The following is a 21244-nucleotide window of genomic DNA, read 5'->3' on the forward strand; positions in this document are numbered from 1 at the left end:
TGCTTTATAATTATCAGGGTCCTTCTTTCTCCCCTTCTTGTAAATTGGGACCACATTGGCCCTTTTCCAAACATCTGGTACCTGGCCAGCGCACCACACGTGCTCATAGAGACATGCCAGGGGCCTCGCTATGACCCCTGCCAATTCCCTCAGCACCCCTGGGTGAAGAGCATCTGGACCTGATTTAAACATGTCCAGCCCCTGCAAAAGTTCCCTAAATAGGTTATCCCTGACCCTAGGCCTGGCAGTGTCTCCCCTGGGTCTGCAATTCTAGTGGGGGATATGTCCCGGTCCCTGTTCAGGAATCTGGAGGCAAATAATTCGTTAAAGAGGTCAGCTTTTTCATTTGCTGCAATCACGAGATTGCCAAGCATATCCTGCAGGGGCCCCATATTACCCGGTGCCATCTTCTAACTTCCTATGTATTTGAGAAAGGACTTTTTATTATCCTTAATTCTGGTCGCTAGCCTTGGCCTTCCTAACAGCTTCCCTGCAGTCCCAAGTAATGGAGGTGTTACCCTCCTTGGTGATAGCCCCTTGCTTCCACTGTTTGTATGCCTCCTTTTTTGCCCTCAGGCATCCCTGGATGCCTTTGCCAAGCCATGGTGGCTTTTTAGCACTCCTGCCCCCCTTGGTGCTCATTGGGACTGACTGCCTTTGAGCTTGGAGGATTGTCTCCTTGAGGAACAACCCCCCTTCTTGGACTCCCATCTCACTGAAGCTCCAAGACCCCAATACCACTTCTACTAACCTTCTTAACTTACAGAAGTCAGCCCTCTTGAAGTTAAGGACCTCTGCCTTGCTGCTTGCTTCACCACCCTGCACTGGATAGTAAATTCCAGCAGGCAATGATCACTGTTATCCAAGTGGTCGAGAACCCATGGACCCCTCACCAGGTCATCGCCTGTGGCAAGGTCCAAGTCCAGCAAGGCATTTCTCCTGATGGGACTATGAACCTCCTGGGTTAGGTGGAGGTCCTGTATCCCAGCTAGGAACCTATGTGAGTGGTCAGACCTGGCTGACTGCTCCTCCCACCAGATGTCTGGGTAGTTTAGGTCACCCATGACAACCACATCCCTTGACTTTACTGCCTCTGTGAGCTGACCTGAGAATTCCAGGTTCAGTTCATCCCCCTGGTGAGGCAGTCTGTAGTAGACACCCACTATCAAGTCCCTTTTCCCATGCCCTCTTGCATTCTTACCCAGAGCACCTCATTTTGTCCCTTTTCTGACCCCATCCTGATCATTGAGGATGTGTATTGCTCTTTGATGTATAGTGCTACACCGCCCCCTCTTTTCCCTGCTCTGTCTTGCCTGTATAGCTTGTATCCCTTGATGTCCACTGTCCAGTCATGGGTAGAATCCCACCAGGTTTCTGTGAGCCCCACTTGGTCTGGGTTTTTGCTAGCTAGCAGGAGGGTGAGTTCCTCCTACTTTTTCTCCATGCTTTGAGCATTTATGTAGAGGCATTTGAGGCCTCCTGTAGGTGCCCATGCCACCCCCTTGTTTTTATGCCTGCCCTGGCCCCTGTCACTTACCTGGGTACTACCTCTGCGCATCACCTGGCTTGACAGCAAAGTGTCCTCATGTTCCTCTGTGTCCCCATCCCCATCCCCTGGTGAACCTAGTTTAAAACTCACCATACGAGATCTGGCAGTCTGGAAGAAAAAACATGCTTACCTTTTGGAGAGAGATGAAGGCTATCCCACCCAAGCATGTCCTTTGTACAGAAATGCAGGTCACGGTCCAAGAACCCAAGAACCCAAGGCCCACCTGGTAACACCAGCTCTGAAGCTGCCAGTTGACCTCGCTGATGCATGTCTCGTGGAGCTGTCTGCATCTGCTCACTGGAAGGATAGAATAAAAAAACTACCTGTGCCCCTTTCTCCTTCAGCTTTGCCCCTAGAGCCTTGTACTCTCTCACGATGCGGTCCGGGTTGCCCCTGGCCATGTCATTTGTTCCCACGTGGATGAGGACCTCATATGATATAGTGACTGTTATTTGGTTCTTCCAGTTTCAAATTTGAAGGTGGGGGGGGGTGCATTAGGGCTCCTATAGGCATGGGGGAAGCCTGCTCCAACATGTTGGAAATGCAGCATGTTGGAGCAGACTTGATTAATCAAGTCTGCTGGAGCATGGAAATTCGTGTGCTCTGGCAGCCTTTGACATCATGTGTATCAGCATCCCCATGATGAAAAAATGGTGCTGGGGTTCTTTGAAATAAAACACATTTGATTAGCTTTAGTTCAAAGTGCCCTGCCACAATTTTTTCAGCATGGGGATGCACAGGGACACTGATACATGTGACACATGGGCGCTTTTAATTAGAATGGCTTGCTAAGTAAGCACCTGGCGCCGCATCCTGGAACATGTGTAAAAGTGCCCTTAGATACTAACATGTTTAGAGAGGCATGAATTTGTATATGCACACTTCATGAAATGCATCTCCCAAACCATTGATCTCTAAGGTGCCCTCCTGCATTACCTTCTGCCTGATTTAAGATGAACATGGCTGACCTACTCCAATTTTGAGAATTTACAAAACCGTGCATGTATTCTAATACCTGCTTAGAAAGTAATTACAGGAGATAAATATAGTCCAGTGAAGTTCAATTAATTCATTGCTTCATTGTTCCCAAGAAAAGTTGATGGGGAAACACCTATTTTTCAGAGAATAAAGACAAAACACCCTCAAGAGAGAGGGCACCAGATATCAGAGGTACCCTTCAAGAGTCCTGAAGGAACTTAAGAATGAATTACTTGGAATTCTATCAAAAATATAGACCTGAGGTAGGGCCCAAGTTGGACATCTCTGCCAACTATAGAGTTGGTCCAATGAAGAAAATCACAAAAAATCTATTTCACACTTCCTGAATCATCATGGCTGCAACAACACTCCAACCCTACTCTAACAATCATTATGATTAATCTCAAAGGATAGCAAGGTGGCAAATGTTATAGCCAAGTTGGGAGAGGGGTGAAAAAAGCAGCTTCTGCTGACACCTATGTAATCACAGCTATGTGATCATGACAGCAACCAGAAGTAGCCCTGTGTCCTGGGTGTCCAGCTGCATGCCTATACTGCTTCTCAAGGAATCTATTTGGAAGCAACTAGAGGAGAACAACCACCAGGGCAAAAACAGCAAAGAACATGTAATTCCTGACCAATATGATTTCCTTCTGTAATAAAGGTAACAGGCTACCTGAATGTGGGGAAAGCAGTGAATTTGATTTGCCTTGACTTTAGCAAGTCTTTTGACACTGTCTCCCATGAGATTCTCATTAACAAGCTAAGGAAATAAAGACTAGATGAAAGTATGGTATGGTGAATACAAAACTACATTAGTAGGATCATTGTGCTCAATGAATAATCATCAATGGCCCAATGTTTGGTCAGGAGGAGGTACCAAGCGGGGTTCTCCAGGGGTCTTTCTGGGGTCCAGCATTGTTTGTATGATGGGACTGAGCATACACTTAGGAAATTTGAGGATGACACCAAGTTTGGTGGCATTGCAGGCAGTCTGGAGGCTAGGATCCTGAATGACCTGGATAAACTGGGAAAAAATGGTCTGAAATTAATCAGATGAAATTGAACAAGGAGAAGTGCAAAGTTCTTTGCTTGATATGGAATAATTGCATGCACAAATCAAGACTAAAAAAATGATAGGTTAGACTGTAGTGCTGCAGAGAAAGATCTAGGGGTTACGGTAGACTTTATTCAGGGATGATTCTGCCTTAAGCAATCATTCTTGACTGGCTGAACTCATTAGGTCCCTTTCAGACCTACATTCCTATGATCCTAGGACAATGTCCTGATCCTGACTAGGACATCCGGACCAAACTGCAATTAAATGTGTTTCTTCTCTTGCTTATCGTTTCCTTTCCCAATCAGAATTTTTCTTTTCCCTTTACACTGAAACTACATTAGAAAGAACAATTTATAAAAAGCACTGAAATACAATGTAAACAATATATTTCATTTTCTCAGATGTCCAGGCACAGTAATGTGGAGGTTTCACTTCAGTGTCCTGTTCAGCAATCGAAAATATAGATTTTTTTACATGAAGGAGCAACATAGGCACAGTCAGCACCACATACTTGGGAGTAGAATTATGCATTTTATGTATAGACAGATATAGAGTTATCATCAGGTTATGTGGCTCATATGCACCATACTGTACAATGTGCAATGTGCAATATGCCCTGTCAATGATAGGTTGAGTGCCTGTAGTGTTATATGCAAGAATATAAAATGGGGGGGGGGGCGGGGGAAGTGGGGTAGAATTATTTCAGTGTATATTTAGAGGTTATTGTGCATATGGACATGAAGAAAATAGTGATTTAATTAAGGCAGGCCAAATGCTATACTAAATCTGGAACTTGCTTGGGAAAATGCTGCATTAAAACATAATGTTAGTGCCAAGCCTCTCAGTTTCTCCTTTTCTAATCCTAAAGCTTCTAAAATTGGCTCCTTCTCTTTTTTGGCTCTGTTACTCATGGGCATGTGGCTCCATGTATCCTCTAGGCTTCAGGCTTCTTTGAAAAATTTGGGGAGAATCCAGGAACTCACACAGGTTCCTCTGCAGCCAAGAGGAGAGAAACTAATTTGCTGCCACGTGCTTCTGCTCCTGGCTTCATAAGGGATGTTGTAGTGTTTAGTGACCTTCTGCACCAGGAGTTCTGCTTCCTTGCACACCAAATTGGATAGCCTTTGGTAGATTGGTTTGGGTTTTTTAACAACATATTGGAAATCCTGCAATCCAACACTAAGTTCAAAGACAGGTGGGATCAGTGACAGACGCTCCACATGGGGCCACCTTGGGCATCAGGGAGACACTGAATTTCCAAAGAACTCGTCCAACCACCAGCATCTCCACAAAAAGAATTTGAGAAAAGAGAAAGTGCCCACACTTGAAAAAATAATCTGATGAGCAGATGTCACTCCTTTTTTATGCTTGAGAAATAATTCCTGTCTTAAATACCTTATATCAATATATTGAAATATTTCAGTATAAATAGCTTCTGTCTTGGCACATGTTCCTGGATTTCCAAAACTCTATGATACCACATTCACTTGGTGGTTCATCCAGAAAACCTCATCAACAACACATTCTTAATCTCTTATCTTGCAGGTTGGAACACAGCCATGATGTGAAGTGAAAAATAAAAGTTTTCTTTCAGCATAGGCTATAGATTCAAAACATTGTTCTATCTATGGGAGAAATTTCAAAATTGTTTGAAATACAAATCCTGCATGCTTGGGTTTATATTTTTTCTTCCTTAGAAATATGTGCATAGGTTGTGATTATTTATCATGGTCTCCCCTTCAGTTTAAAAATACTGAATTATATTTACTCTCTGGCACATTAAAAAAGTTCTGTCGGTGGTCTTAGTAAGGGGTTGATGCTATGAAAATGTATGTCAGTAACTACTGTAGAAGTCGATGGGTATTATGGGTGTGTACAGCACCTGTCTAGATTCAACTATAACCGTTTAAAACAACATCTTTAAGATATAATGATTATAATCTATAAATCATTAGCTCCATTTCTGTCAACCGGATGTTTTAAATTCATAATTCATTTTGAACATTACTTTGAGAAATCAACTGCTGTATGGTTCTATATTCTTTTTATTTCTATAAAACTATGTTATAAGTAAATAAAGCTGAATTATTTTATGTGGACAAAAAGCTAAATGTTATTTCTTCTCAAATGATAAGCAAAAGACTTAAAAATCTCTTATCTTAGGAGAGAATCATCCTACAGAGTTTCATAAGTAGAACTGGTCACCTCTATTATGGTCACCTATCTTATGTTATAAAATATGATACCTTATCAGGCATAAACATGTTTTACACATCATTTGCATGTCTCTTATCTGATAAAAGCAGTTTCAGTGTTTCCATTTGTGATTTTGGTGCTAGTGGTATGGAAACAGAAAATACATGTTTTGTCAATTCATATGCAACTTTATTGGGCTTGTATATAATTGAAATAGCTTTTGCAGTAATTACATTTTGCAGGCAGTTCATCATTTTTTCTGTTTTGGAAACTACAATTTGAAAGATTTTTTTTTTTATATAGCAATGCTGTTGAAAATCTCAGGAGGATTCTTAGTGTTTATAGTGATTTTGTACATCATAACATCAGCCCTATTAGTATGATAGAGACGTAAATGTTGGGGGAGCCATTGCAATCACCTGTATCACAAATCTGTTAATTACAGATATCTGCAAATAAGACTTAACATGATTCACCAATGGTAATGGCTCCAAAGGCAGTGCAAGTGACTCCAAGTAGGCTTTGAAATAATAAATCCAAATAGTTCCAAAGGACGCATTATGGCTGTATGCCTCTGATCTGCAGATTAAAGTGTCTCAAAATAGTCTTTGGCATGATAGTCCCTAACAGCCCCATTAGAACCATTACTGCATGTTATATCAATAATCTGTGGATTTGAGGAGCTGACAAAGCTCTGGACACAAATTTTACTTAGAAAACACCTCTGCTTATATGAAACAATTTTTCTTCAGTCTTTCCCTTCCTTTTAAGGACACTTTATAGAAAACTGTGAAATAAATTCTACAGTATTTAGATCCTACATTGTGGCTTTCTCTTTCTGATATCTTTACTGCTAAATACAATAGCAATGGAAACAGGAGCTTTTTGATTCCCATCTATTAATTACAGTTCTCTTTGACCCTGCAATTGTTTGTCATAGAAAATGATTAAAATAGAGGGCTATTCATACATACATGTCATTTAAGGCCAAAAGTAGAGTTAGGTCAGATGGTGTGGTGTATTGTACATGACAAGCTATTACGGTATTTTTTTAGCCAGTTACCCCAGTATTAAGCCTAATAACTTGTGTTTGACTAATATGTGACTTACTTCCAGAAGAACATAAGTGATCAATTATTTGCTTTGTTACTTCTCTGTATAGTCTCACACACTATTAAAATGTACTCTAATTCGAATTTACATTTAGCTGGATTAGGATTGCAGCCGTTTTGTCTTCTTATGTCTTTAAACACTAGGTGAGAAAGCTTCTTTCTATATTGTATATTCTCCCTGAAAGGTTGAGTATAAGTGAGTGCTGTAATCAAGTCACCTCTCAATTTTCTTTTTGATAAACTAAATATATTTAGATCTTTAAATCACTCATTGTAAGACATTTTCTCCAGCCTTTAATTCATGCTCTGACCAGTTTTTTAACATTCTTTTAAAAATGTGAATCCTAGAATTGTACACATGACTCCAGTTAGACTTATAAGTGGAGAACACACAGCAGAAATAAAGGACTCCATAATAAAAAAAAAAATCTTGTAATTGTATCTTGATTACATACAAAGACCTTATTATTATTAGTAGTAGTAGTAGTAATAATAATATTCTACAAAAAGAGAAACACAGAAAATCCTGATCTTAAGTTTCCCAACTATGTTTTCAATTTCAAGTGCAAGCAGAAATTTGTGCTGAAAACACCTATCCAACAGTTATATTTAGAAACACAGAATCATACAATCATAGAATCATACAAAATAAGGGTTGGAAGGGACCTCAGGAGGTCATCTAGTCCAATCCCCAACTCAAAGCAGGACCATCCCTAACTAAATCATCCCAGCCAAAGCTTTATTTAGCTGTCTCTTAAAACCTCAAAGGATGGAGCTTCTACCACTCTCTGGGTAATCTGTTCCAGCATTTAACTACCCTCCTAGTAAGAAAATTCTTCCTAATATCTAACCTAAACTTCCCTTGCTGCAACTTAAGACCACTGCTCCTTGTTCTGTCATCTGCCGCCACTGAGAACAGTCTAGCTCCATACTTTTTCAAATCTTCCTTCAGGTATTTGAAGGCTGCTATTAAGTCTCCTCTCTCTAGACTAAATAAGCCCAGTTCCCTCAGTCTTTCCTCATAAATCATGTCCCCCAGCCCCCTCACCATTTTTGTCACCGTCTGCTGACCTCTCTCCAATTTGTCCACATCCTTTCTGTAGTGAGGGGCCCAAAACTGAACACACTACTCCAGATGTCGCTTAACCAATGCTGAATAGAGGGGAATAATCACTTCCCTTGACCTACTAGCAACACACCTACCAATACAGCCCAGTATGCAGTTAGCCTTCTTGACAACAAGGACACACGCTTGGCTCATATTTAGCTTGTCCACTGTAATCCCCCGGTCCTTTTCTGTAGAGCTGCTAGCTAGCCAGTCAGCCCCCAGGCTGTACTAGTGCATGGAATTCTTCCATCCTAAGTGCAGGACTTTGCACTTGTCCTTATTGAACCTCATGGTGCATGTGCAAGTACGTGCGTTTGCAGCAGCTCAAATAGAAGGAGTGCAAATTTGAGCTGGGGGCTGGAGACAGCAAAGGAATGTCTTCAGGAACTGTCTCCAGCCCCCTGCTCCTTCGCCTGCTGTCTCCAGCCTCCCAAGGCTGGAGATGAGAAGAGGAAGGAGCAGGGGGCTGGAGACCAGCAGGAGGCTGCAGACAAACCCCTGGAAATGAGCTGGAGACATTCCCCTGCTCTCTCCAGCCTCCTGCTCCTTCTCTGCTACTGCCAGAGAGTGTGTGGGGGGAGGGGGCTGGGAGAGCCAGCGGGGAGCTAGGGGAACAAATGGGGAGTAGGGGGAACAAACAGGGTTGGGGGGAATGAATGGGGAGTGGGGAGAACCAAAGGGGAGTGGGGAGCATGAGCGTGAGCAGGGAGCTAGGGGAATGAATCGGGAGCAGGGAGAATGAATGGGGAGTGGGGAGAACAAACAGGGAGTTGTGGAAGGTCCCCTCCCCCCTTCTCCAGCCCCACAACTCCTTACTTACCTGGCAGAAGCCGGGTCCAGGTCTCTGCAGTTCACACCACTGCCTGCCCCATTTGCCATCCACTACTACATCCCCCGCCAATTCTTCCCTGTTTGTGAGTAGTGGGTCAAGAAGAGTGTGGGCTCTAGTTGGCTGCTTCAGCACTTGCACCAAGAAGTCCCCAGTACTCTCCAAAAACTTCCTGGATCGCCTGTGCACTGCTGTATTGCCCTCCCAGCAGATAGATGTCAGGGTGATTGAAGTCCCCCATGAGAACCAGGGCCTGTGATCAGGAAGCTTCTGCTAGCTGTTTGAAGAAAGCCTCATCCACTACTTCCTTCTGGTCTGGTGGTCCATAGCAGCCCCCGCCATGACATCATCCTTGTTGCTCTCCCCTCTAACTCTAACCCAGAGAGAGCTTGGCCTTGGCATAGTTGTTTGGCCTAGAGGGGAGTGTGCTGACTCCAGGGCCATAGAGTTGCAAGCCGAAACCTGGGTGTGTGCCCAGGCTCCTAGCTGGACCTCTGGGTTCAGGAATTTTTTTTCTGTTTAGGTCCCTTCCGATCCTAAGCACTATGAAACTATGACTCTCAACAGACCTGTCCCCAGCTTTATGCAGGAGCTCAAACAAGAGACTCTGAACAGACCTATCTCCAGCTTCATGCTGTAGCTCTGAGCAATCATATGGCTCTTTTATAGGAAGTGCCACACCTCCTTCTCTTCTGCCCCACCTGTCCTTCCTGAGCAGTTTATACCCATTCATGACAGTGCTCTAGTCATGTGAGCTATCCCATCAAATCTGTTATTCCAATCTCATCATAGTTCCATGACTGTGCAAAGACTTCAGTTCTTCCTGCTTGTTTTCCAGACTCTGCATTTGTGTACAGGCATCAGAGGTAATTAGTTGATTACCAGGATTTCTGAGGAAGTATGAGAACACCTCCCCTCTTGCCCCCTCCTGCTTGCTCTTCCTCCAGGTCTCCAACTTCCCCACTTACCTCAAGGCTTTGGTCCACAATATATATTCCACAACATATATATTGTAGAACCATATATTCTAAAACAAGTTCTGGTCCAAAAGAGATCACACGCCAGTCAAAAGTTGCCATGCTGGGTCTATTCCCATTCCCTATCTCTGATATTTTCTAATTTGTGAAGTGACGCTTTTGCCCCTGACTTCCCTTTTATGCAGGAAGGTACATGGTTTGCCAGCACAGATAAACCAGCTAGGGTTTTTTTCTGGGCATCTGTGACTGATGGGTAAACAAACACAGTAAGTTAAAAGGGCATAGGAACATAGCTGGTACTAACATCTGTACTCATATCCTGTAATACATGAAAGCTAAATAATTATCCTTTTTGGAGGGTTGAGATGCCATAGTTTATAGCTCTCCCTTGGTCCTAAGTAGGAGCATGAAATTATCACAGGGCAGATAAGGCTCTGATTGTTTAAAGTCACTATAAGTTCTTTGTTTTTCCATACTCCAGGATACTAAATTTTTGTTCTTTGTAAAGGAACCTAGTTAGTGAATAACATTTATTACTTTTATGGATTTGGATATGGATGTGCAGTAGTATTAGTTTACTGTGCATTAGCATCACATAAAAGGTGTGTACAGATGTGCAGTAGCACCAGTTACTGTGCATTGATTTAATACCTGGTAATAAAGGGCATTATACCCCTGCTCTGGCAGTACAGGTGGGGGTGGGGGGTGCATTTTAATTAGAGTGGCTTTGAAAGCCACTTTAATTAAAGTACCCAGAGCGTCTCATGTATCAGTATCCTCACACTTCAAAATGGCAGCAGGGATGCTTTTTCTAAAACGTATTGAATGAGCTTTAACTAAAGCACCTTTGCCATTATTTTGAAGCATGAAGACACTGACACACAAGACATGGGAGGCTGCTGGAACATGGTAATTGCTATGCTCCAGCAGACTTGATTAATTGAGTCTGCTCTGACACACTGAAATTACAGTGCATTGGGGCAGCCTCCCTGCTCATGTATAGGCATCCAGAGGTACAAAACTTAATATGTAGTAACTACGGTGCATTAGTGAACATGTAGATATACCCAGCATCATTTAAATGACCAGGTATTTATCTGGAAAAGAGTCTCTTCAAACAAGCATAAACAGTGAATAGGTATTCCAGCATTCTAGAGGTTGAACTACACCCATTAAAAAATATTAAATAATTAAGATAAGTTCATAGACAAATCAAAAACAAAATTTTAAAACTGCTGATTTCATGGGAGATATTGGTTGATGGTTGTCTTAAATAATGTCATTAGTTCTAATTTTGACATTAGAATTATTTTCAGGCATTCTGCTACTATATTTATGTTAGAGCCTTTGAATTACCCTACATAAAAGTATAATGTGGAGGCAATCTTTTTGGCAGGCATGCCATAAATTAGCCTTACACCTTCCCCAAATGCCGCTCCACCCCCTTTCCCTGCCCTATCTTCTGCTCTGCTTTATACTCTCCGCCCTATGCTCCTCATCAAGTCTGATGCTGTTTTCAATTTACCACCCAGTGTGCAGCAGTGTCCCTTCCTGATTGGCACACATACATGGAGATTGCCTGTACCCATGAGACGCTTGCCCCACGTTGGGCACCCTCAATATAGCACATAAGATCTGCTGTGTCAGAAATTTTATTTCCACATAATGCCCTGAGGGAAGGTATGGACAAAGATTGTATATGAGGATAAATGAAGTCACCCATTATTATTGTCTATACAATTTTTTGTACTTTCTCTAATTTCAGTTAGCATTCATGATTGCCTTGGCTATCCTGATGATGTAGACAATAGTACAACCCTAGTGTAGTCTTCTTTTTGAGCATGGAATCTCTATCTATAGAAATTCTGTGGTGCACTTTGTTATAATTTCTACCTTGTTTGTCTCTATACTTCTGTTAGCATCTAGTGCTTCTCCTCTGACTCCAAGCCTGACCTACTCTGTGTCATTCCTTTATGAAATACACCTTGGTATTACTAATTGATTTTCATCCTTCTACCAAGTTTCCAAAATGCCTAAATTAATTACATCTAAACTTAAACCTATTTTGTGCCTTGCTTTTGTATTTACAGCATATCTTATGTGAAAAACCACCCAATATTTGAAGATTTATGTAATTACAAATTATGAGAAGATGGATAAAGTGGAAATTCGATGAACTTTGAATCTCTGTGTATTTCTGTTCTGCCATACTTTGCTTAGAGAGCTTGTGTTTAGTAGATTTTGGTATATTTTGAGCTTTAGAAGGTAGGCACAATAAAAATAAGTATGAATAAGGATTACAATAAAATATAATGGATAATCCATGGACTATTGATTCTACACATATTAACTGCTCATGACCTGCATAGAGGCCAATCTGGGACCATTTAACACATGTTCATTGGCAGGATGGATTATAGCAGCTGGAAACTATTAAAGAGTCAAAACTGACAATGGTCAAATATTCATTGCAAGCAATCCCTTCTGTTTCTCTATGGACCCTTCTGAACATGTTGGATTCAGATCCATTGAGGACAATTGGAGAAGATAGAACTACCCTCTTTCAAAATAGCTTCTTTGTGGAATTATCCCCAGTAAAACAGAGATATTCTGCTTCTGTTAAATATGAAACTTAATTTTGAAAATAAAAAGTGATTTTGTTCTCCTTTTTTATTCTATTTCCCCCTGTTTATGATATTTGCTTGCCATTTCCCTTTTTAGTACTCCATCACTTGGTTTGTTTCAGTCTTTTAAAATATTTGTAGGCTTTTCAGGATAGAAATAATTATTTTCTTCATGTTTAACTGTTACATAGTTTGTATTTTGATAAACAAATAATAAATTATCAGTATAACAATATAAATTGTAGCTGTGTGGAAGATCAGCATCTGGCCCATAATGTTATTTAGGTGATTGGTTTCGTTGGTGTTTTCCTCAAGATAACAAGCATTTTAAAGTCATTAAGCCGTTCCTCCTCTGCTATCTAACCCATTTTATTTATGATAGTTACATTTGTGCTACTTCAGATACAAATTTGCAATCACGACCTAAAAACTCATTATTGTGCAATTGTTCCCATGTGGTTTCTTTGTTTGCATATTGTAATTATGGATAGCATTAATTGTTCACAAAACTACATTTGATAATTATATTTATTTTCCTATATTTCAAATGTCTATTACATATTTTACATTTACGCAGTATAATCTTGTTTTATTATGGTATCTCAGTGGATTAATTGTTTTTTAGTGCTATACAATGTATACATAAAATAATGTGTTTGAATATATGATTGGATGGAAGGCACAAACTGAAATTGGTCCTAATGCTAGGCAAATCTGTCAGATTAAAAAAATACAATACTAAAATGTGTTTCTTTGCCTGTATTATTAAAAATTAAAAAGTAGATACACTGAAACACTTAGTTTTTTCCCTTCACTCTGTACAGGATTAAGTTGGTTTACACTGCTTGAATGAGATGGATAGAAATGTAACTTACAGTTTCTTACATTCATACATTATGAACCTGATCCAAATCCATCTGAAGTCACTGAAAATGTTCCCATTAGTTTCAATGGTATTGGATGAAACACTAGCATCGTTTTACATTGAGTGGGTTTTATCAGTGAAAAAAACTCCTTTTTTCCCCAACTTTATTTCCCTTTTTCTTACTGGATTTTGGTTGGTTTTGATAGTTTTCCTGTTTCTATGTAGGTAATGGTTCATATAATTCAACTGCTTCCCTTTCAACACATATATTTTGCTATAAACTGTCAAAATAATTAAATACTTACTATAAATTTGGGCACTTAAAATGACAAAATTGTTGCTGATAAGAATAATGGAAATAGCAGAAAAGCAGAAAAAATACAAGGATAATTCAAACTGTTTTATCTGTAAATAATGAGAATTTAATGGGGCCAATATTCAAAAAGTCTCTCTTTTTTTAGCACATAAAGCATCCATTTTTCGCATAAATTGTCTTCTTGGTAGCATTCTTAGGGCACTATTCAGAAAGAAAAGGTTATATATATTCTTTGGCACAGAATACAGACATGAAATTTTCACAAAAAAATTTTCTTTTCCTCCTTCACCTATGGAGCTGGACTCAGATGGCATTGATATAAACTAGAGAAGGAGAAACAAAAACATCCCTTTGTTTACTTAATGGAGAACTCAGGAGAGACTTTTGTTGATCTCAAAATATATCTTTGCCTCTGAGCCAAGGAGGTGATAAAGAAAACTGACAACTTGAAGCAAGAGAAAGGCAAGAAAGCACACTAGCAAGAAAAATTGAGAGAAATCATATACAGCATCTGTCCCAGGAGTGGCCCTGAAGAGACAAATTTTACTCGGCAAATTATACTGGCAAACAAACTGTTTCAAAATTAATGAGATTATTCCATTCAAGCAGCAGTCTAGCTCTCCTTATTGCAAATAAGCCCAGAAGGCTGGTAATGTAGAATGAGGCTGCAACATAGTTTTTAAAAAGTCCCTAATAAGTAATGGACACTGCTCTGATAAAGATCCAGACCCAATGAAGATAATAGTAAAATTCCGAATGAGACCATGACAATTATCATTTTGGTCCAAACCAGAAATTTGGGCCACCTGAGGTAAAGGTAAGCGCTATACACTGGGAAAAACATTCAGATTGTCTAACGAGACATCAATCAAAGAAGAATCTAACTTGAGTTTTGTAATGAGTCTAGTGTACGGTAAGAAAGAGACTTGTTTTTGGATTAAGTGGCCTCTTTCAACATCACCATGGCTACTGGTTAGTCAGACAGGAATGAAAGCCATTCCATTAAGACTTTGAGAAGAAAGTATGAGTGCTCTCTGTTCCCAGCATCATCACCAAGTGCAAGATTAGAATACATCAGTCAGCCCTTTTATAACCTGATCTATGGTAAAGGGGAAATATTACTCTCAGGTATTCATGAAAATATTCAAAATTCCTAAAGTTTATGAGACCATTTGTATTGTATATTCAATATTTAGTATTCTCCTGACATCATACTTCAGTACACTTTAGAAAACAGTGTAGACATACCCTGGAAAAACTGACCTTGTCAAGATTAAAGAGGTTTCTAGTGCAGTTTAGATTTCATAGATTTCATAGACATTAGGGCTGGACGGGTCCTCGGAAGATCATCGAGTCCAGCCCCCCACCCAAAGGGCAGGAAGTCAGCTGGGGTCATAGGATCCCAGCAAGATAAGCATCCAATTTACTCTTGAAGGTGTTCAATGTAGGTGCTTGAACCATCTCCGATGGCAGGCTATTCCAGACCTTGGGGGCTCGGACAGCAATCCAGGAAAGAAATTCTTCCTTATGTCCAGCCTGAAATGGTCTTGCAGTAGTTTATAACCGTTCAACCTCGTCATCCCTTGGGGCGCTCTGGTGAACAAACGTTCCCCCAGATACTGGTGGTCACCCCAGATAAACTTATAGGTGGCCATCAGATCACCCCTGAGCCTGCGCTTTTCCAAGCTAAAGAGCCCCATAGCTTTCAGCCTGTCATCATAAGGTCTGTTTTCCTGACCTTTGATCATGCGCATGGCTCTTCTCTGGACTCTCTCAAGCTTCTCCACATCCTTTTTGAATTGTGGAGCCCAAAACTGGATGCAGTACTCCAGCTGTGGCCTCACCAAGGCCGAGTACAAGGGGAGAATGACGTCCCGGGACTTGCTTGAGAAGCATCTATGGATGCAAGCCAGCATTTTGGTCGCTTTACTAGCCGCAGCATCACATTGCAGGCTCATGTTCATCTTGTGGTCAATCATGACCCCCAAGTCTCTTTCTTCTGTAGTGCTAGCCAGTGTAGCATTGTCAAGTCTATAAGGATGCTGCAGGTTTTTCCTCCCAAGGTGGAGAACTTTACATTTGTCAGTGTTAAACACCATCAGGTTCTCATCTGCCCATTTGCTGAGCCTGTCCAGCTCAGCCTGGATCGCCTTCCTGTCTTCAGGTGTGGATGCTTTTCCCCAAAGTTTGGTGTCATCGGCAAACTTGGCCAGTCCGCTTCTGACTCCAATGTCCACATAATTAATGAAGATGTTGAACAATATGGGTCAAAGGACAGAGCCTTGGGGGACCCCACTGTTCACAGGGCACCATGATGAGTGACTTCCATCAATGACCACCCTCTGGGTCTGACCACAGAGCCAATTTCCCAGCCAGCAGATTGTGTTGGACCCAAGGCCACAAATGGCCAGTTTTGCCAAGAGGTGATCATGGGATACCAGATCAAAGGCTTTTTTGAAGTCAAGATATATGACATCAATCTCTTCTCCCTTGTCCAAGTGATAGGTCACCTGGTTGTAGAAGGAAATGAGATTGGTCAAGCAAGACCTACCTGCAACAAACCCGGGCTGGCTATTGCTCAGGACGTTGGCGTCAGCCGGTCCATTAAGGATGGGCTCTTTAATAAAAACTTTTCTAAGATCTTCCCCAGGATAGAAGTCAGGTCGATGGGCCTATAGTTTGCCGGATCCACTTTCCTCCCTTTCTTGAAGATAGGCACTGCATTGGCCTTCTGCCAGTCTTTGGGCACTTGACCAGAATGCCAGGAGTTTTCAAAGATCCATGCTAGAGGCTGGGCTATGATGCTCGCCAGCTCCTTGAGTACCCTGGGGTGTAGATTGTCAAGGCCAGCTGACTTGAAGGTATCCAGACTCTCAAGGTGTTCCTTCATGAGGTGAGCGTTAATGGAGGGCAGGGGATCTCCCTCACCCGGGCCTCCCTGTCCTGTAGTGGGCATGAGCGTCCCATGGAACTGATGAAAGACCGACACAAAGTACCCATGTAATAGGTTGGCTTTTTCCTGGGTGTCAGTTGTCAGTTGTCCCACCTGGCTCACCAGGGGTCCGATGTTGCCCTTGCTTTTCCTCCGGCTCCCCACATATCTGAAAAAGGACTTTTATTGTCCTTGATGCTCAAAGCTAGTTGTAGTTCAGTTGCGGCCTTGGCTTTCCTGGTTTGATCCCTGCAGGACTGGACCAGTGCAGCATATTCCTCCTTGGAGGTAAATCCCATCCTCCATCCTTTGTAGGCCTTTCTTTTTAGCCTCAGGAGGTCTGCTAGATCCCTGGAGAGCCAGGGGGCTGCTGTGCCCTCTTGCTGCCTTTCCTCTGAGATGGAATAGAATTAGCTTGTGCATTCAGGATCACTCCCTTGAGGAGCAGCCACTCTTCCTGAACTCCCCTCCCCCTGGGGTCATGGTCTCTTAGGACCTCACTGACAAGCCTCCTGATCTTGTCAAAGTTGGCTTTCCTGAAGTCAAGGACTTCAATGTTGCTGACTGACTTGCCAGCTTTATGGTGGATGGTGAAGATGATAAGCTCATGGCTGCTGTCACCCAGCTTCCCATCAATTACTAGGTTGCTAACTAGGTTATCCCCAGTAGCCAGTACCAGGTCGAGCAGCGCTTTACCTCTCATTGGCTTGTAGACTTCTTGGGTGAGGTAGAGGTCATCCATGCACTATAGGAAGCTTTGCAACCACTTGGATTTTGCTGAGTGATCCTCCCACGAGATGTCTGGGTAGTTGAAGTCACCCATGACAACCATGGTCTTGGAGCATGCAGCCTCAGCCAGTTCCTGGGTGAACTCCTGGTCAAGCTCTTGACTTTGGGTGGGAGGTCTGTAGTAGACTCCCACCGTTGTGTCCCCTGTGCTGTGCTCCTAACAGATTTTAACCTAGAACATCTTCAGTTGTCCACCCTGGTCACCAACATCAGCTTGCAGGGATGAGTAGCTTTCCTTAACATAGAGAGCTACACCCCCGCCCCTTTTATCTACTTGATCTCTCCTGTACAAGGTATAGCCATCTATACTGATGGTCCAGTCATGGGTGGAGTCCCACCAGGTCTCCATTATCCCTATGGTGTCATATTTATTTGTGTTAAGCAGGAGGATGAGTTCCTCCTGCTTATTCCCCAAGCTCCTGGCATTTGTGTACAGGAAGGCAAGTGTCCCCTTGGGGTTCTTGCTTTGCCCACAGATTGTACCAGGGCTGGGGCAGTGGTGGGCTCCCTTAAGTGCCTTGGCCTGCTGGCTTTGCAAGGGTTGCTCAGTGGGCCAGTTGTGGCGGTAGTCCCCCCGCCCCCCAGCGGGTTTTGTTTAAAGCCCGGTGGAGCAGGTCATCCAGTCTGGCTGAGAAGAGCCTCCTCCCTAGGAGAGAGAGGTGGAGGCCATCACTTCCCTGCAGCTCACTGCCTTTCTCACCAAAGAGCGGGCTGTGGTCATGGAAGCCAAAGACTTCCCAATGATACCAGCGCTGCAGTCTTTGGTTAACTACCTGGATCCTCCTCTCCCTCCTCAGCCCATACCCTGAGACTAGGAGGATCGAAGACAACACCACCTGTGCCCCCAGACCCTTTAGCTCCACTCCCAAATCCCTGTAGCACCTCATGACTTGGCTGGGAGTGCTCCGAGCTGTGTCATTGGTGCCCACATGAATAAGGAGCATGGGATAGTGGTCTGTGTGCTGGAGAAGCTTAGGGATCTTCTCTGCAAAGTCTCAGATGTGGGCCCCTGGGAAGCAGCAGACTTCCCAGGCTAAGGGGTCAGGGTGGCAGATTATCCACTCAGTCCCCCTCAGGATGGAATCTCCCACAACAAATAAATGTTTTGTCTTGGGGAGAGCGAGGGCAGTAGCTGCAGTTGAGCCTGTGTTGCCTGCAGGAACCTGAAAAAGTGACAGGCAGCCCCTGCAACTGAGAGCCAGGGGCTCTGTCTGTATGGAGCCTGGAACCACAGGCTCTGTCTGGGTGGCTGTCTCTGAGGTGCCAGGGCGGGGGGCCGCAGACCCTGAGGGGACCCTCAGGGTGCAGCGAGTGCCCATCCGCAGCATGCCGCTGGTAAGTGGGCTGGGCCTGAGCCTGCCTACCCTAGGGGCTCGCAGGCAGGGCCTCAGGCCCTCCCACACACCGTCCTGCATGAACTCCATGCTAACTCACGTGCCGGCAGACAAGCGCACCTGTTTGCGCAGCCTGTTCACATGGCTTCCTGGAGGGCTGGGTGAATTAGGGGCCTGGGCAGGGTGAGACCCGGCCCAGCTCCCACTCAGCCACCTCCTCCCACTCTCTAGGGGTTAGCCCCCTCCCACCACGGGCCCCACTTACCTCCAGCTGTGCTGGGGGTTGCAGGGGCTCCGCGGCTGCTGGGGGGGTCTCTTGGGGGCTTTGGGGGAGCAGGGGCACAGCAGGCTTTCATCCATGCATCTCTTGCCACTCCCGGAGCATAACTGAGGCTTTTTTGCTGTTGGCAGGTCCTTTCAATCTGCGCACATGTGCAGTGGGCCCACCATTGGGAAAGTTGCTCTCGGGCTGGGGGGGGACCGCCCGGGACCCAGGGGACCCCACCCCACTGGAGAGGGACTGGCAAGCACCCTTCCCCCACCTCTCTCTTCCTCCGGGGGGCTGGGCCAAGCAGGGGCCTGGGCGGGGTGAGATCCGGCCTGGCTCCCACCTAGCCACCCCCTCCAACTCTCCAGGGGTCAACCCCTTTCCACCATGGGCCCTATCCACCTCTGGCTGTGCTGGGGGCTGATGGGGGGCTCTGCAGCTGCCGGAGGGCTCTGGGGGAGCAGGGGCACAGCGGGCCCCCACCCACGCATATCCTGCCACTCCTGGAGCCCAACTGAGGCCCCCCTTGCTGCTCAGTCTAGATGTCTTAGCTTAGAATGGAGTACTGTGCAAAAATGAAGATTTAGGTGCAATGTCACACTGATAAAGCTCTCTCTCTTGGACATACCCTTGGGCACACTTAAGTTTAAACACTTTTAAGCTTTATTTGAGCTCAGTAGACTTCATGACTGCCCCTTTTTGTTAGTCTTTCTGCCATACTTTCTGAGCACAGGATCTAGATCTGTTACCCCTTTATATCTTGGCCTAGTTTTGCTAGCTGAACACCCAAGACAAAATGCTGGCATCCCAGACATCCCTGTGGCTGAAGCACACCCTTTTCCTGGAATCCCAGGCTCGTGAGCACTCTGAATTTTAAATTTACCTTTCCCAGATCATGAAATACAGGAGGCAGACATAAAAAGGATTTGTAAGAATTCCACTAAACAGTACATCTTTTTAATATCTATCATAAGAATCAATACAATCTGCATTAGTTTCCGCATGGCTCATAAGAGCACTTTTTGGTTAGAATTCTGTATGTTGGTTTGGACCCACCTACCTGCATGTGGCTTCTTCAGGTAGATAATTCATAGCAAGTATCCAAGTGTGAATTGTTGTTATCACTGTCTTTGTCTCAGTGGAAGCTCTTGCCATTGTTCCCATTGTTCTTGCTATTCTTCTACTGCCAGTCAATTCTCTACTCCTGTCTTCCTCAAACATGACTGGTGAGAGCTCCTTTCCTTTATATACCGTAGAGCCCTTTATCAGGTGACCCCAATCAGTTTTTTCAGCTAATCAAAAGCCTTCATCAGATGATCAGTTACTTAACTACCTTTCCCTAGGACTCAAACTTGAAAAAAATGGTTTGTCCTGGGTGTTATCCTATTTTTGGTCTAAGAGTGTTTTTACTTGAATGGGAATCAGTCATTTGAAATGCTGTCCATTATAAGCCTTGTGTTCCCACTCCTTTGAATTTCAGTCCTACATGAAAGTAAAAACACAAGAAAGAAGGTAAATTAGAACCATGTACAAAATGGAGAAAACAGTTTGATACAGAAAATCATCATTATCAAACAGATTTCATAAGCTGAACAAATTCTGAAATGACCAAAGAAGGTTACATTAAAATAGCATTCAAAAATCAAGAACTCATAATTTGAGACTGGCATATCATTCATTTATAACAGGAAACACTTATGATGGTTGAATAATGCATAAACAAACAAAACATCCAAAACATGGAGCCATTTTTGACTCATGATATCCCAGTCTACTAGTTGCAAGAACTATTTGTAGCTCACCCTTATGTTCACTGGTGAGATCTTCCCCACCATAAACCATCTAATTTTTAGCAAATATTAAGCTTCTTCACTTTATGATCTGAATTAGCTTCTGTGGGTAGAGAGTTGATGCATGCAGCTGAAATCCAGTGGATTTTTCATGTCAAATATGGTTATGTTTAGGATTCTTTCCATTAAGCAGTATGCATTAACTGAAGGAGCTCACAGTAGTCTCAGACTTTATATATAAAACAAATAATTTTACATCCGATAGAAAAAGGTGAACCTAAAATGCTAGGAAACCATCATGGAAACTACTCTAGTGAAAAAGGCAATTGCAAGTTAGAGAGCTGTCTCCTGGGAGGGAAGCAACATTGGAAGTCAGGGCATGTTCTTGAGTCAAAATATATCCTGAAAGACTCTTTCTTCTTTCTGGTATAAGTGATAGAGCAAGTCATAGAAAACTGGATTTGGCAATAAAAAGCAACTTTGGCAGTGTTTTGGGCAGCTGGAACTAGTGTAGGGA

The 21244-nt window shown here is 43.2% G+C and overlaps 1 long non-coding RNA gene across 1 annotated transcript in view; it reads left to right on the forward strand.

Annotated features, from left to right (window-relative positions):
* The window catches only part of LOC109285368 (uncharacterized), a 175322-nt gene extending 162154 nt beyond the window's left edge, over positions 1 to 13168 (forward strand). Inside the window, exon 4 of the long non-coding RNA XR_002093106.2 lies at positions 11900 to 13168. This is a non-coding gene — a long non-coding RNA (uncharacterized LOC109285368). The remainder of the gene's footprint in view (positions 1 to 11899) is intronic.
* Positions 13169 to 21244: the final 8076 nt, after the last annotated feature.

This window comes from Alligator mississippiensis, chromosome 2 (genome assembly GCF_030867095.1).
Source record: "Alligator mississippiensis isolate rAllMis1 chromosome 2, rAllMis1, whole genome shotgun sequence".
Classification (NCBI taxonomy): domain Eukaryota; kingdom Metazoa; phylum Chordata; order Crocodylia; family Alligatoridae; genus Alligator; species Alligator mississippiensis.